The following is a 16,279-nucleotide window of genomic DNA, read 5'->3' as shown; positions in this document are numbered from 1 at the left end:
CGTTTCACACGTCAGTGAAACACTGACGTTTTTCACTGGCGTGTAAAACATGCACATGTCCCTCCGTGTGCCGTGAATCACGGCACACGTGGGTTGTCTAAGTGCAATCCGGGCTCCGTTCTCCGTGGCCCGTGATTGCACTTAGTAATCAACTCACCTGCGCCCGCTCCCGCTCTCCATGGTGCTGATCGCTCCCGCGGTGCAGCATCCGGCCGGCGCTGACCCCCGCAGCAGCTGCTTCTGGGTCGGCTGTGTCGCGCATCATGAATATGCGCGACAGTAATGAGCCGGCTCAGAAGCAGCAAGCTGCACGGGCTGCAGAGGACATCGCTGGACGCCGGGTGAGTAAAAATGTTTTTTATTTTAAAAGCACGTTTTTTTATGGCACGTGTTTCACGGACCACACCACTGCGTGGTCCATGGAACATCAGTGATGCCAGAAAAAAATGGACATGTCTCCGTGCGGCAATCACGCACACACGGGTACGCCGCACGGAGACACGTGCAGTGAAAAATCACTGACGTGTGAGCAGACCCATTCATTATAATGGGTCTGCGTATGTCAGTGATTCTGGTACGTTTAAAAAAAAAGCACAAACGTACCAGAATCACTGACGTGTGAAAGAGGCCTAAGGCTATGTGGCCATGATCCAGCGACACAGCGTCTAGTACACAGTGTCAGCCTTCCTGCAGAGATGTGAGTGTTGTCCACGGGAGAACGCAGCTGCCCATGCCAACGATTTGGGTTCAGGCTGCTGTGGACTTTAGCTCTATTCTACCTGCAGAGAACACTCTCGTCTCCGCAGCATAAATTGACATGCTGATCCTCGGGAAGCCACGCCACCGGTCAGTTTATGCTGCGGAGAAAAGAAGCACAGTGGGCATGGGATCTCCAAAAATCCTTCCACTGTGCTTCTACTGCACAACGCAGCGTTATGGACGCAGGGAAAACACTCAGCACCCAAACCACTGCAAAACCTGATTGTGGGCACACAGCCTAAAAAGCGTCAATGGATGAATGGATGTCAAATATATATAACGTTCCACCCCCGCCTGCATATTCTAAGCTGGCACCTTTAGTACCTTTCATGTGGCACTAAAGGGTGCCTAGCTTAGTAGTTATCCAAAAAAAAAAAAAAACAATGAAAAAAATGGCGTGGGGTCCCCCCTATTTTTGATAGCCAGTCAGGGTAAAGCAGACAGCTGTAGCCTGCAAACCACAGCTGGCAGCTTCATCTTGTCTGGTGATCAATTTGGAGGGCTCCCCAGGTTTTTTTTTTTTATTTATAAATAAAAATAATAAAAAAAAAACAACATGGGGTCCCCCCAAATTAGATCACCAGCCAAGGTGAAGCTGACAGCTGAGGTCTGGTATTCTCAGGGTGGGAAGAGCCATGGTTATTGGACTCTTCCCAGCCTAAAAATAGCAGGCCACAGCCGCCCCAGAAGTGGCGCATCCATTAGATGCGCCAATCCTGGCGCTTCGCCCCAACTCATCCCGCGCCCTGGTGCGTTGGCTAACGGGGTAATAAATGGGGTTGATACCAGATGTGTAATGTCACCTGGCATCAAGCCCAGCAATTAGTGATGTCACGGCGTCTATTAGATACCAGACATAACTAATTGACAGTAAACAAAAGCAAGAAAAGACAACAAAAAATTTTTTATTAGAAAAAACACTCCCCAAATCATTCCCTTGTTCTCCAATTTAATAAAAAAAATGGGTCCGCAGAAATCCATTTGGATGTCCCACGTCGCCTCTGGACCTTCTAGAATATGGGGGCACGTTCAGGGAACGTATCCCCCATTTTCTAGGAGGGCAGACCCTCCATTTGAGGAGAGTGGGTGCCACAAATCTGCACCCACTCTCCCTGGGTCACAGCTGCAGACTGCCGAGCAGCCAGCACAGCTCACACTGAACACAGTGCTGGCTGTCAGCTGCTCTGCTCATGTGACCGGCCGGCGTCTGCTGTGAAGGAGGAGGGGGCCGCGGGGGATCAGCGCTGCGACCGGACAGGTATGTATGACACCGGGGGGAATTGGGGTGAACGGGCAGGGCCTGGGTGCATTTTTCTGTCGCATGTCTCAAGGTACATGCGACAGATACATAGGAGCAGGGCGGCCGGTGCGCTACTGTGCGCGCGGCCATGTTGGATTTTCGGGAGGGGGGTCGGGGGTCGGGGCGGGCACTTTGGCGACACCGGGGTCTTTGCCAGGAAGTGAGGTCAACAGGAAACCTCTTGACCTCACTTCCAGGTAAATGCCTGCGTTCTGGCGTGCCGACAAAGGCCGCGGACCGCAACAAAAAAGCAGGTCCATGCGGCGTAGCTGCGTTCTGACCCCACATCATTGATTTAATGGGGGAGAGAACGCAGCCACAACGCACAAAAGAAGTGACATGCTGCTTTTCTTTCCGCACCGATTTTTGGCATCCAAAACGCTGCGGAAAGAAACGCAGCGTGTGCACTGATTTTTCAGCTTTCCCATACACTTTGCTGGGAAAGCTGAACGCATGCAATTTGCCACTGAAACGCTACGTTTCAAAACGCAGCGTTTCCGCGGTAAAAAACGCAACGTGTGCACACAGCCTTAGCAGGTTTTAAACGTATATTTACAATCAAACGAACGTTTATATGCATATATAGTACCAACATGGCCAGTTTGCCAAAGTTTTGAGCGCAGACATAAATTAAGGGGGGGTAAACTGATTTTAAACCCTTAAGGGCAAAATCACAGACAGATCACATAGTACAGGATTCATGCCACGATCTCAAAATACATAATGATGGCCCAATACATCTAAAATGCATGGATGGTTAATCCATACATTAAAATGGAGTAGGGGCCATATAGACAGTCAGAAGCTTATCAGAACTGTAGCTTACATGCACAGACTTATAATATCAGGCTAGGCAGATTTGACAATCATAGGCACTGACATAAAGAGGTAGACTGAATTTTAACCCCTTAGAGGCACAGATTATGGACCGTTGGATCAAAATGCCCAGAATTCGTGCCAGGGTCACAGAACATATGATAATGGCCAATACATCCATGATGCATTGAAGTTTGATCCACACATCACAATGAAATGGGGGCCATATAAAAAATGTCAGAAACGTATCAGAACTGTAGCTTGCATGCATATATTCTTTATTATGATACCAAAGCAGGTTAGACAAAGTCATGAGCACGGACGTAAATAAAGGGGTAAAGTACATTTAACCCCTTGAAGGCACAAATAGTAAGAACGTTCTACACAGGATTCACACCTAAGTCAGAGTATAAGATAATGGCCAATATACCCACAATACGTTGACACATCACACATTACAGTGAAGATGAAGGCCATAAAGAGTCATACGCTTGTCAAAGACATTTGTGGTCATATCAACAACTATATGACATCAGAGAGATCATGCAAAAGGAGTTGGAGAACACCGGAGCCAAAATATGGCAAAAAAAGTGACGGTCCAGGAGCATAAACTACCCCAGCGGGGAGCAATATGAAAACCGGTACAAGTATTGTCACAACTGGTCACTATAGTGTTTTACTAGGTAATTACAAAATCTTCAATCTTTTACTATTTTTCTCAGTAGCTGATCCAGATATTTATGGTAGTCGCGGGGCATAGGCTGTCCCGGTTGTAAAGGCGCAAAGATACCGATTTGCATAAAATCACCAGTGGGTCCTATAAACATTTACCGAATGTTTAAACTTTTTTTTCCACACAAAAACATCAGGATTTTTTTTGCCAAAGACATGAGATAGGGGTAAGGTGGAGACATGACCACTCCTAAAGGTATCCCTAGGTAACCAATACAGTTGGACCAAAATAGGTTACTGGGGGACCCACATAATCATATGTACCCCAATCGCATGTAATTATAGTGCCCCAAAAAAGACAAATCTGCTGATTTTAGTTACAAGAATATTGGGTCTAACACATCCATGGCTACAAAATTGTGATTCTGTATATAAAAGTCCGAGTTAGTGGGGTCCAGATCCACAAGTGGTATGGAATATCACAATTTACCAATATGGAAATTCTCAAAGATCCTGTGGTGAAGACCTGGCAAAGCAGAGATGTATTATGCTCCCGTGTGTTGATATAATGTTCAAAGCCGGGGTAGTATCCTGGAGCACCTTAGTTTCTGCCGAGAATATATCCTACAAAAGGGAGAAAGGAAGAGTGAGATAAAAAACCGATGGTATTGAACACAGTAGGGGAGGCAGGATAGTCTAGAGGGTCTTGTAAAATCCTGTGTAGAGAAAGTCCTCATTCAGGCCATGTGGGGCACACTTCTTAGATTATAAATCCATCTGGACTCTTTCTCCAGAAGTTCCTTTTGTGCAGTCCCCACCCCTGATGTTCTGGGCCACTGAGTCAACAATGAAGACCCTCAAATTCGTCCGTCGTCCCCAATGTCTTGTCAGAAAGTGAGATGCTACGGGTGGGAGAGTTTTGCCCTTGTCGTGATCAACACTTGCTGTATTTGTAGACAGATGTTGCTGGACCCTTCTCCTTACCTCTTGTGTGGTCTGTCCCACGTAAATCTTTGGGCAATCACAAATTAGCCGATCACATTTCTTGAGCGGCAGTTGTAATATCTTCCACTGATCTGTCCTGGAGAAATGGGTAAAGACATGTTATCGTCGGCTGCCATATACGGACAAGTAGAAGTGAAGTAACTCCGGCACACTGAATTTCCCAATTGCAATCACAGATCAGAGAAAGGTGGATGTCTCTTAAATTTTTTTATTGAAAAAAAGATGATACAGTTGCAGAAAGTCCGCCTATGACAACGTTTCGGCCATCGTCTCGGCCTTCATCTGGTCGGACAGACTGACTAGAAATATTTGCAAGGTAAACATAACAACAAAAAATGTGATCAGTACACTTATCAGTGAACAGTTTACATTTAGCAACGTTTTAGTAAAAAAGAATATCAATAATATTGATAAGGGTCATGTGACGTGAAAAATAAGGAGAAGGGACCATTGGTCGTGTGAATAAGACAGAGTATTGAAGGTCACCTGGAAGAGGGGATGTGTGAAGGTAAGTCCTGTGGGGGAGGAATGTGTGAAACAATGTTCTGGGACTAACCTGGTTGAGTAATGATTCCCAAAGGGACAAAGTGACGGTACTGGTCGAAAAGGTAAGTCGTGTGGACCCGTTATTCGTCTATGATAGACATGGAAAGGGACAAAGAAAGAGGAATGAGCTAGTAGGATAATGTTGACATAAACTAGGAAAAAGGGTCATGTGAGAGTGCATTATACCTAATGGTGGATGGACTTGTAAGTTCCTGGGATACTGTCGGGGTCCCATCAATATTTAAGGATATATCTCTAGGGATATTCTGCAGTACACAAGTAATGCTTGGCTCTGTGAGATCAATCTAATAAAAAAATCCATAATTAGTAATAAAATACAATCATTAACTGGGTACGACACAAAATTATACACCTGGTTCTGTTACCCGTATATGAGTGGCAGGATGTCAAAAGAATCTTTGGGCTGGGGTACTGTGTGGCAGGTTGCTAGCCGGATAAAGTGCTGTTAACAGAGGATCTGCTTCAACTCTAAGGGAAGACGTGAAGGAAAAAAAATCCTTTTACTTATGAAAGGTCATAATGGGCATAGAAAAAGGGGCTGGGGAACCTCCAACCTTAGTTCATATGCACATAGCAGAAAAAAAGTGAGTGGTGTCCATAAATTATATGGGATCCGGGGTTCTATGCCTGAGAATGTATATAGTAAATAAGGATATAGAATTGGTTATATTAAAGCGCTTACACAAGGGAGAAGAGGTACCAGTCATGTGAAGTAAATATTATACCTAAACAATCCGGTATGGTTGGCAAACAATAGGGCTTCAGGATAGAGCGGTGTGGCAGGTAAGGAAACCTATGCGTAGGCAAACTGACAGAAAGGGAAGAGGATTAGCAGAGTTCGGCATGCTGCAAGAGGAGGTGTGAGGAGGGATCACTTACCATAATGTGTAGAGACCGCATGTGTGCTCTGTGCGTCCGGTGAGGTGGGAGGATGATACTGAGAGCAGAGTTTAAAAACGCTGGTGGTGTGGCATCACTTCCGGTGATTGACACACGGAAGTAATGGACAGGCCGGTGGAACGCATGCCACGCATGCGCTCTGGTACCTTGTGGGATTGGGGTGGAATTCTCATAAGGAGGTGTATGTGTGCTGGAGTGAGAGCGCGCTTGGGCGGTAGTGGTCAGCAGTGGGATTGGAGGAACGGTGCTCACTATGCCATATATAAGGAAGTGGATCCAGTGGTGAATCAGGATGACGGTGGGAGCAGGCTGTGCAGGTCTAAGTGAGGTTATAGTTCTGTAAAAAAGGAAAAAACAGATTAGATATAAGTCATAACAGTACCAATGATACAGTGTCCATATTGTATGACAGATGGAGATCATTATTGGAAGATTGTATGAATATGGTTAAATAGGTGGGCATGAGATGGCATTAATCAGAACCATGTCATTGTAATTTATGGATTGAGGAAAATATTAAGAAATAATGCGCTGCTAAGCCATCCATCATAATGTGAATCTAAATAATAAGGACATGTGATGATGATTAAAGGGATTGCGACCAAAGACTAAGAGCAAGGAGACATATGTACAAAAGAGAACTAAAAACCTGTTTCGTACTTTCGGTTCAGTCCATGAGGTTCCATGGTACCTAAAGTGTGTATCCACCTAGCCTCCTTGTCAAGGAGGCGTTTAACCCTATTTCCGCCTCTGCGATGAATTTCAACTGTATCTAGGATTTGAAATCGAAACTGGGAAATCCTGTGGCCAGCTGTTATAAAGTGATGGGGAATAGGTAGCAACACACGTCCGCATCTAATGTCTGACTTGTGTTTATTGATGCGGTCTCGGATATGTTGGGTGGTTTCCCCAACATATCCGAGACCGCAGGGACACCTGATGTAATAAACGACAAATGTACTGTCGCATGTGAAGAAATGTTTTATCTGGAAGATCATGCCAGACCTTGGGTGAGAAAAAGTGTTACCTTTGACCACGTTGGAACACTGGGCACAGCCCAAACATGGGAAGGTACCCAGTTGGGGAGTGCCCAAAAATCTCTGATGTGGACTAGTGTTGGCAGAACCGATATCTGCTCGTACCAGTTTATTCTTGAGATTGGGTGATCTTCTATGACAAATTAATGGTGGGTTTTGAAACTCCTTGATTTGTGGATATGACAACCCCCAGTAAAGGCCAGTGTTTTAAGATAATTTTCTTAAGCAATGGTGAGAAGGGATGGTATGTATTAATGAAGGGAATACGATTCTGATTCCCTATGGATTTATCGGAAGTAGAGGTTGTTCTCGTTGCTATATGATGAGGATAGCCCCTCTGAATGAATTTCTCACTCATTTCCTGATGTCTCGTGGTTCTGGTGTCGATGTTCGTGACTAACCTATCAACCCGGGTGTGTTGGGAAATGGGTAGAGATTGTTTCGTATGCTTTGGGTGATTACTCTTGTAATGTAAGACTATTCTTGTCGGTGGGCTTCGTGTAAATGTCAGTGCTGAGGACACAGTCTGTGCCCTTAAGAACCATACAATCTAGAAAATTGATTGAGTCAATGTCATGATGTATGGTAAATGATAAACCGGGTAGACCGGTATTAATGTCTTCGTAGAAAAGAGTAAGGGAAGTAATGTCCCCGTCCCAAACCATGAACACGTCGTCGATGTAACGACGCCAGAGAAGGGCATGTTGCATGACTAGGGGATGAGAGTGGATGAATCGTTCTTTGAAAGATGTCATAAAAATGTTGGCATACGGGGGCGCGACATTAGATCCTATCGCGGTCCCCCTGCGTTGCATATAAAACTGGTCTTGGAAAAGAGAAATTTTGTTCAAGGACTATCCTCAGCATAGAGGCAGAAGTTTCTGTTGTCAATGGGTAAGGTGGTGTACTGTTGTAGAAACCAATCCACTGCCTGTACACCATCATTATGTCGGATGCTGGTGTACAGGCTGTTGACATCCAGTGTCACTAGTAAGGCAGAGGGGGGAATTTGGTGTAAATCACCTAGAATTTCCAAAAAATGTGTAGTATCTTTGATATAGGATGGTGTGAGTGGTATGAAGGGTGACAAGATCTTCTCAATAGTTTTAGCTACCGGAGAAAAAATGGAGTCAGTGGAGGCCACTATCGGTCTGCCGGGCAGGTGGGTTAAGTTTTTATGAATTTTGGGAAGGGTGTAGAAAACCGGGGTGATGGGGTGTGGATTGACCAGAAATTCGTGGAGTTTGGAATCTATGACGCCCAGGTTACAATAAAAATTAGCCGTGGTTTTGATAAGGGAAGAGCCTTTTGGTGTCGGGTCGGAAGGGACTGGTTCATAGGTCAATCGGTCTGCGAGTTGGCAGAGTATTTCGGAGATGTAATAGTGTCTGTCCAGAACCACAACGGCACCCCCTTTATCTGCTAGTTTGATAATGATAAGTTGATTATCATGGAGGTTTTTAATGGCCTTGGATTCCTCAACAGAGAGATTATTCCTGATGTGGAAGTCCCCAGAGTGAATTTTCCGATTGAGATCATCCACCTCACCAGTAATTAGTGAGATGAATGTCTCAACCGGGTGATATGTTTTGGGAGGCATAAATGAACTCTTAGAGCGAAGGTCCAGACCTTTCAAAGGAAAACACAAATTGTTAGTACTATCCACCAACATTAAAACCAAGGAAGCACAACTTAAACAAGTTCTTTCAAACACAGATTTTGACAAGTTAAAAAATAAGACCCAGGATTTAATTAACGACTTCAGGAAAACTTTGGAAGCCAGAAAGAGAAATAAATTTCTAAGGGACCAGGAGGATTATACGCGAGGTTCCGTATACAGGTGGCGCTCTGGCGAATCATCCAGCTATCGACGCCAACCCCGATACACCGGCTACTCGTCCTCAGGGAGCTCTGACAGCGATTTCCGCCCATCACGTCAGCAACCTGGTTTTTTAGGACCTCGCCGGCAACAAAGAAGAAGACGAGGAGGGGGCTCAGACACAGGACGTTACTATCGAGAGGACCGGGTGTGGACGAGATCTCAGGTAAATCCCAATTGGTCTACAACCTATCGTCCTATAACCTGTCACCCTCAGAATATCTAGTTTTACAAAAAGGTCTCACATTCAGCCCTGTTCCACAATATACCTTCAGAGTCGAACAAGAACTTAATCAATTTTTTAGGTCAATCCGTTTGAAAACACATTTCAGTAATGTCATTACTAATGTCAATAATACCTGTACTAACAATTTGTGTTTTTCTTTGAAAGGACTTTCTGCAACTGTATCATCTTTTTTTCAATAAAAAATTTAAGAGACATCCACCTTTCTCTGATCTGTGATTGCAATTGGGAAATTAACAGTGTGCCGGAGTTACTTCACTTCTACTTGACAATTTTTTTTTTCTCCTGAGCACCTGTGATAGGTGACGCTAGGTCCTTTTTGTGGCCATATACGGACAGACTGTGCACTCTCCACATGGGTATGTCCCTTGCAATCTGGTGCCTGTACCCAAACGCCGTGTAGGTCTATGGAAGTGGCTCCTGGATAACACCCCCCTCAAGTTTTGTGCCTTTCTGGCAACAAGTCTCGGTTTCTCTTCAATAAAGGGATGTAGCTTCTTATCACTCCTGAGGATCTCCCAATTGTTTTGAAGCCTATACAGATCTTGCCACTGGTTGTTGTATGGGGTAATTATACTCACTGATGTCCTATTTCGATTCTTTGGGCGAAGTGTCTCACGTGGGATTGATCTGGATTCATGGAATGCGGTGGATATAACTTTTCTTGGATAGCCTCTCTTCCGGAGCCTGTTAGAAAGATCAAATGCATGAGTTTCGAAGTCTGCATCATCACTACAGTTTCTCTTGAGCCTCATAAATTGCCCTTTGGGGATACCGTTTTTCACATGCACAGGGTGGATGCTCCCATAATGGAGCAAACTGTTATTGGCTGTTGGTTTGCGGAAAAGTGATGTGCTGACTGAGTTGTTAACAATAGAGATTTTCAGATCCAAAAAATTTGACCGTGTCGACGGCTATTGTGGAGGTGAGTTTGATGTTTAGGGCGTTGTCCTTAAGCGCCATGATGATATTCTTACACTCCTGGTACGTGCCGGACCAGAACAGCAAAATATCAATATATCTATACCACTGGATCACACAGGTTTTGAACTGATCCAGGGTGTAGACCATTGTTTCCTCCCACCACCCTAAGAAAATATTTGCATAGGGTGGCGCACAGCACGCCCCCATTGCGGTCCCGGCCGTCTGCCGGTAGTACACGCTGTCAAAAACAAAATAGTTTTTGTCCAATATCATGTGTAACAGGTCCAAGATGGAAGTCGTGCCTCCTGTTACCCGTTGTACTACGGTCAAGAAAAACCGACACTGCTTGTACTCCCAAATCATGGCGTATAGAGGTGTATATAGGGATTCCACATCCAATGTTACAGCTAAAGTGTTAGGTGGAATGACTAACGTGGCCAGTTCTATTAGATGTGAGGAGTCCCGCACATGAGGGGGAAGACAGAAATCCAAATACAGGGTCTCTCAAATAAGCCACCAATGCCTGACACGATGGGTTTACCGAGAGGTTCTGGTCGCCCTTTATGGATCTTTGGTAGCATATAAAAGGTCGGGTTTATGGGATCCTTGGTGGTCAGAAAATTTCTTTCCTTCAGGGTAATAATGTCCTGCATATGGGCCGTGGATAAAAGCCTGTCCAGATTCTTTCTGAACGTCATGGTGGGATCGGAGGGTAGGGTTACATAACAATCACCATTCGATAGTTGTCTCCTGGCCTCCCTTACATACATAGCCACCGGCCACAGCACTAAATTACCTCTCTTATCAGCTTCCTTGATAAGGAAGTCTTTGTTTGAGTCTGAATAAGGTTTGTCTCTCCTCCATGGTCAAATTATTGTTGTTGTCTAATTTCAATCTCTCCAGATCCTTAAGGCCCCGTCACACTAAGCAACATCGCTGCTAACGAACAACTTTTGTGACATTGCTAGCGATGTTGCTGTGTGTGACATCCAGCAACAACCCGGCCCCTGCTGTGAGGTCGTTGGTTGTTGCTGAATGTCCTGGGCCATTTTTTAGTTGTTGCTGTCCCGCTGTGAAGCACAGATCGCTGTGTGTGACAGCGAGACAGCAACAACTAAATGTGCAGGCAGCAGGAGCCGGCTTCTGCGGAGGCTGGTAACCAATGTAAACATCGGGTAACCAAGAAGCCCTGTCCTTGGTTACCCGATATTTACCTTTACCAGCCTCCGCCGCTCTCACTGTCAGTGCCGGCTCCTGCTTCTTGCACATGTAGCTGCAGGACACATCTGGTAATTAACCCGATGTGTGCTGTAACTAGGAGAGCAAGGAGCCAGCGCTCAGTGTGCGCTGCTCCCTGCTCTCTGCACGTGTAGCTCCGTGCGGTGGTAACCAAGGTAAATATCGGGTTGGTTACCTGATATTTACCTTAGTTACCAAGCGCAGCATCTTCCACGCGGCGCTGGGGGCTTGTCACTGGTTGCTGGTGAGCTCACCGGCAACTTGTGTAGCGACGCTCCAGCGATCCCTGCCAGGTCAGGTTGCTGGTGGGATCGCTGGAGCGTCGCAGTGTGACATCTCACCAGCAACCTCCTAGCAACTTACCAGCGATCCTTATCGTTGTTGGGATCGCTGGTAAGTTGCTTAGTGTGACTGGACCTTTACACATTTTTGTAAAGCATATGTAAATGGCCGGGCATAGACCAAGGGAGGGGGTGGCCTGCGATGAGAGACGTTCCGTGAAGGGTATCTTCTTGCCTTCATCCAACTGATTTTCCTCCAAAAGTTCCAGAATATAACTGAAGGCCTGTCTCTCATCCACCAGTTAAGTATCAATAAGCTCCGGATGACTATACAGGTATTTAAAGGGAAGTTGTCTACAAAATAAGTACAGATCTTTTGTTATAATGAACTTATCCAGTCTATTCATAGGTGAGAAGGACAGGCCCTTGGACAGTAGTTCTAGTTCAGTCTTGGTTAACACATAGTTGGAAAGATTAATAACTTGTAGCTTATCCTCGGTGCCAGCTATCGATTCCGTGTCCTGCTCTGTCTCGTTTCTCTTGGGGCAACTGGTGACCACAGTTGGTTTCTCCATCCTCTCCTCCTGGGATTTAGGTTTGCGGCGACCCCTCCTGGTGCGCCTTCTTGGTCGCTCGTGTCCGTAGATAAAAAATCGTCACTTGAGGAGGGTTGAGAAGTGGCTTGGGCGTCAGTATGCTTCCTATTGTTCACCCTGTGTTTATTGCCCTGGTGTGTCCATTTATAGACTGTTATTCGAGTAGTCTGTTTTGTCTCGCTGGAATTTTTTTACCTTTTTGATATCTTTCTCAAACTTATCCAAGATATTCTTCAGTCTTTCTTGGAAGGGGGTCACCACTAGCTGTTTATCCAATTCGTGTAAAATATGCTCTTTATTTTTGATCTCTTCCTTTAATTGGATTAATAGTGCACGGTCATGCTCTAAGAGCATGACCCACAGAATGAGCAGGTTTGCAGACCCTGTTCCCAAGTCACCCTAAATTGTGTATCTGTTTCCCAGGCCGGGAAAATTTGGACACGAAGTCCGCGGGGACTAATATTAAGTTTCTTATATTCCTCCAAGGATCTCACGTTCCACCACACCTTCACAACTTTTTTGTGCAAATTAATTAAATCCTGCATCAATTGCTGGTTTTCATCCTGTACATTTGTAGGAGCTGTATGAGCCCCAATCTCATGTGTGGTACCAAAAATGTCTGGGGACTGGTGAGACCAGGCTGTCTCCCTTTCCGCCAGATCCATATCCGCCTCCTTTCTAGAAATGGCGACAAGGGCACCCAAAGACACAGGTTAACATAGAAAATGAAAGGGCCCCACCTGTTGGGATCTCCTGATATATAATAGCATGCATATACAAGAAAAGAGAGATATACCAACAAATGGGATCACCACCACAATATTAGAATCATAGAAAAATATTTATTACTGAAAACCTTTTTGTGTGGACAGATCATGGCCCCAGGGAAAAAGGGCACACATACAAATAATTAAAAATATTTAAAAGCCAGAATTGGCATGGTTCCCCAGCCAACCTCCAATGTATAGATACAGAAATTATGAAGTACCTCTAGTATTAGATAACTGACCTCCGCTGCTATGTACGGTGATTGCTGACAGGACAGGCTGCCGGGGGTGCAGGTGTGAGGTGAGTGCATGCGGCTGGAAGCGGTGATCGCGGCAGAACATCTTTATTCTGTGTGATGTGACAATGACTCCATCTTATATGCAGAAGATTCACATTTCCTGAAGCTTTATACTCACACTTTGGCCCTGCTGGTATAAACAGACTTGCAGTATAACTGCATCCAGACAGGACTGTGTATATTTATTTGAAAAGGAAAAGAATCCAGCGTGATCCTTGGGGTATATTAAAAAATACAATTTTATTTTCAAAAATCGTAAAATACAGCGGTGTGGCTGTAGGATACAGGGGGGTTATGCCTCTTCGAACTACGCGTTTCGACACATAGTCAGTCTTTTTCTTGCACGTGTGTGTGTATATTTATAGCCATGAAGAAAAGTTGCTGATTTGGAAAGAGTCGTCCTTTCCTTGGCATCGGCAGTCGCATGTTCTTATAGGATAACTGGTGGGCAATGATTGTCAATGGATATAAATGATCGGGGTGAATTGCAGCTGTTCCTGATCCAGGAGAGATTTTGGATCGGCCGGTCCCTGTCCAGAGGAACAATCTCTATTAGTTGAGGCTTCATTATGATGTGCCCACGGGGTCTCTGGGGTTACTCCTCACCGGGCCGGTGGTGTCTCTGGGATGTCACAGCAGAATAATAGCAAAAAGTACCATCAAAAGCACCCCCTGAGGATATTATATATCAAATGTAGCAAAGGGGTGAATGGTCCTTAGCAAGAAAAACACCTAAAAATTAACTTTTAATTAGTGTATTAAAAAATGACAGTCATGAAGTATGTGTCATAAAAACAGAAGACACAGTCCACAGTAGCCACCAAGCTCAAATGGGCTAGGGACAGGAGTCAGGCGCATAAACAGAAACGTCCCAAATATCCAGACCTGAATAATCAGGATAATGAATCCCACATCACCCACACAAGGAACTGCCTTTTTGGCCGGTGATATGGTTCAGAATGATGGGACTTCTAATGCTGGTATAAGACCGATACAATGAAGAGAGGATCCCACCTTCCCCACTACAATGGTGGGTCCCACCAGAAAAAACTCTTACCGTATTCAGCTGATGGCCATCAATTTAGAAGCCAAGGCTCAGGACAATTGGTCACCATCCAGTGGTGTCATAAATACAAAGTCACGCCTTGTTGCTCCTTGTGAAAAGATAGCAGGGAAAATGCATCCTTCCAACGCGTTTCGTGTTACTCTTCAGGGGAGTCTCTCCAATGATGCTCTGCATATCGTCATTATTAAGATTAGTATTATAATATTATGCCCCAACGGACTGTAAATAAGAAGCAATAATAAGCCCAGAGTCCATTCATGCTGAAGAAAAAGGTCAGTAATTCTACCACATTATACTCACCAGACACGTCCTTCACAGCCAGACTCCAACAAAATGTGCCGCGCTGTCGGCTATGGGCAGCGCCATTTTATAGAACCCACACATGCGCAGTGTATTCAAGACACGTCAGTGACGTCTTCACTGGGGATTCCATTCCCGGAAGGAACGCGTCACCACTAATGTCGGCTGCATCATAGCAGAAGTGCCACCCACATTAACCCACAACAACCTGCTATAGGTCAGTGAGTGCTTGGAACAAAAGTTTACCCACTGAGGAGAAAAACAATCCTCAATCTCGCCCGTAATAGCGTTCCAGCATAAAACATAGTAATACATCGGGGTATGAAACCACCGGTGTCGGTAACAACATAACTTACACAATGTACGGTAACATCCTCAATTCATTATCAGCACCAGTAAAAGCAATGGTAGCAAGGATTCTTTTTAGCAAAAATCTAGTTCCCAGATGACATCTATATGGGTCAGAGGTTACACAGAAAAACGGCCACATAGAGGCCATGAAGAAAAGGCTAATCTGGGTATATGCCATTTACATTTAATAGCCTAAAACAGGAAGGGCAGATCGACACGACATCAGGAAAGACCAGAAATAGATACATGGGATAATCGGGGCCACCTCAGAAACAATACTCTCATACAGACGGAAAAGAAATCTCAGTGCCCACTACCTTCTATCCCTAGACACTAAAAAGATCTTACCCTACCTGAACCGCGGAGGTTGGCACCCTAAACAGCAACGCCAGTGGCGCCCCCACTCAACGTCAACTATCCCTCCTACATAGATCCTACCCACTACGGTGCATCTAGAAAGGGGGAGAATGAAAGATGTTCCCCTCTTTGTGGGGGTCTAATATGGTCAATCCCCATTACTCTTATAGATTTTACATCCCCCTCCATGGAAATTGTTCACGTGTCTGGCTACTGGTGTATCATTATGTTTCTTAATGTCGTTCTTATGCTCCCCTATTCTTTTTCTGAACTCCCTAATGGTTTTACCTACATACTGTTTTCCACAGCAGCAGCTCACCCTATAGATCACTCCTCTTGTTTTACATGTAATTAGTGATCTAATTTCAAATTTTCTTCCATTAGTGGAATTCACAAAATCCTTACCACCCTCAATGAATTGGCACGATTGGCAGTCGTGGCATTTAAAACAACCCCTTACATTACTGATAGCCATTACAGGGAGAGTCTGTGTACCAGCCTATCCTTAAGGGATCTGGACTTCCGAAAGGTAATCGCTGGGTGGTCTGGCAAGCGTTTATTTAAGACAGGATCCATTGACAAAATATTGGCCCATTTCAATATCCATTGAAAAAGTTCTAAGGTCAGTCGCCCCATTATTGAAAGCGGTGATAAATCTCGTAACATCGTTTTTTCTCATGTTGCTTATGTTTTTTGATTCAAGACATTATCTTTGGATCGAACTAAAGCTTCAAAGGCCCTTTTCACCACCTTCCTTGGGTAGCCTCTCTCCCCATGTCTCTCCATAAGATACAAAGACTGATTGTTAAAGCCCCTCGTCAGAACAGTTGCGTTTCATTCTTATAAATTGTCCTTTAGGGATACCTGTTTTCAGCGACCTCGGGTTCGCACTATCCCATCTAAGTAAGGAATTTGAAGAT

At 44.9% G+C, this 16,279-nt stretch overlaps 1 long non-coding RNA gene across 1 annotated transcript; it reads right to left on the bottom strand.

Annotated features, from left to right (window-relative positions):
* Window positions 1-4,067: 4,067 nt before the first annotated feature.
* LOC142302862 (uncharacterized) lies at window positions 4,068-5,344 on the bottom strand. Its single transcript, XR_012752976.1, has 4 exons — window positions 5,285-5,344; window positions 5,109-5,186; window positions 4,532-4,628; window positions 4,068-4,171 (listed from the first exon to the last, which is right to left on the bottom strand). It is a non-coding gene; the product is annotated as an uncharacterized LOC142302862 (long non-coding RNA).
* Between the last annotated feature and the right edge of the window lie 10,935 nt (window positions 5,345-16,279).

The sequence above is a fragment of the Anomaloglossus baeobatrachus genome, chromosome 1 (genome assembly GCF_048569485.1).
Source record: "Anomaloglossus baeobatrachus isolate aAnoBae1 chromosome 1, aAnoBae1.hap1, whole genome shotgun sequence".
In the NCBI taxonomy this organism is placed as follows: Eukaryota; Metazoa; Chordata; class Amphibia; order Anura; family Aromobatidae; genus Anomaloglossus; species Anomaloglossus baeobatrachus.
This window is presented reverse-complemented; position numbering and strand designations above follow the sequence as displayed.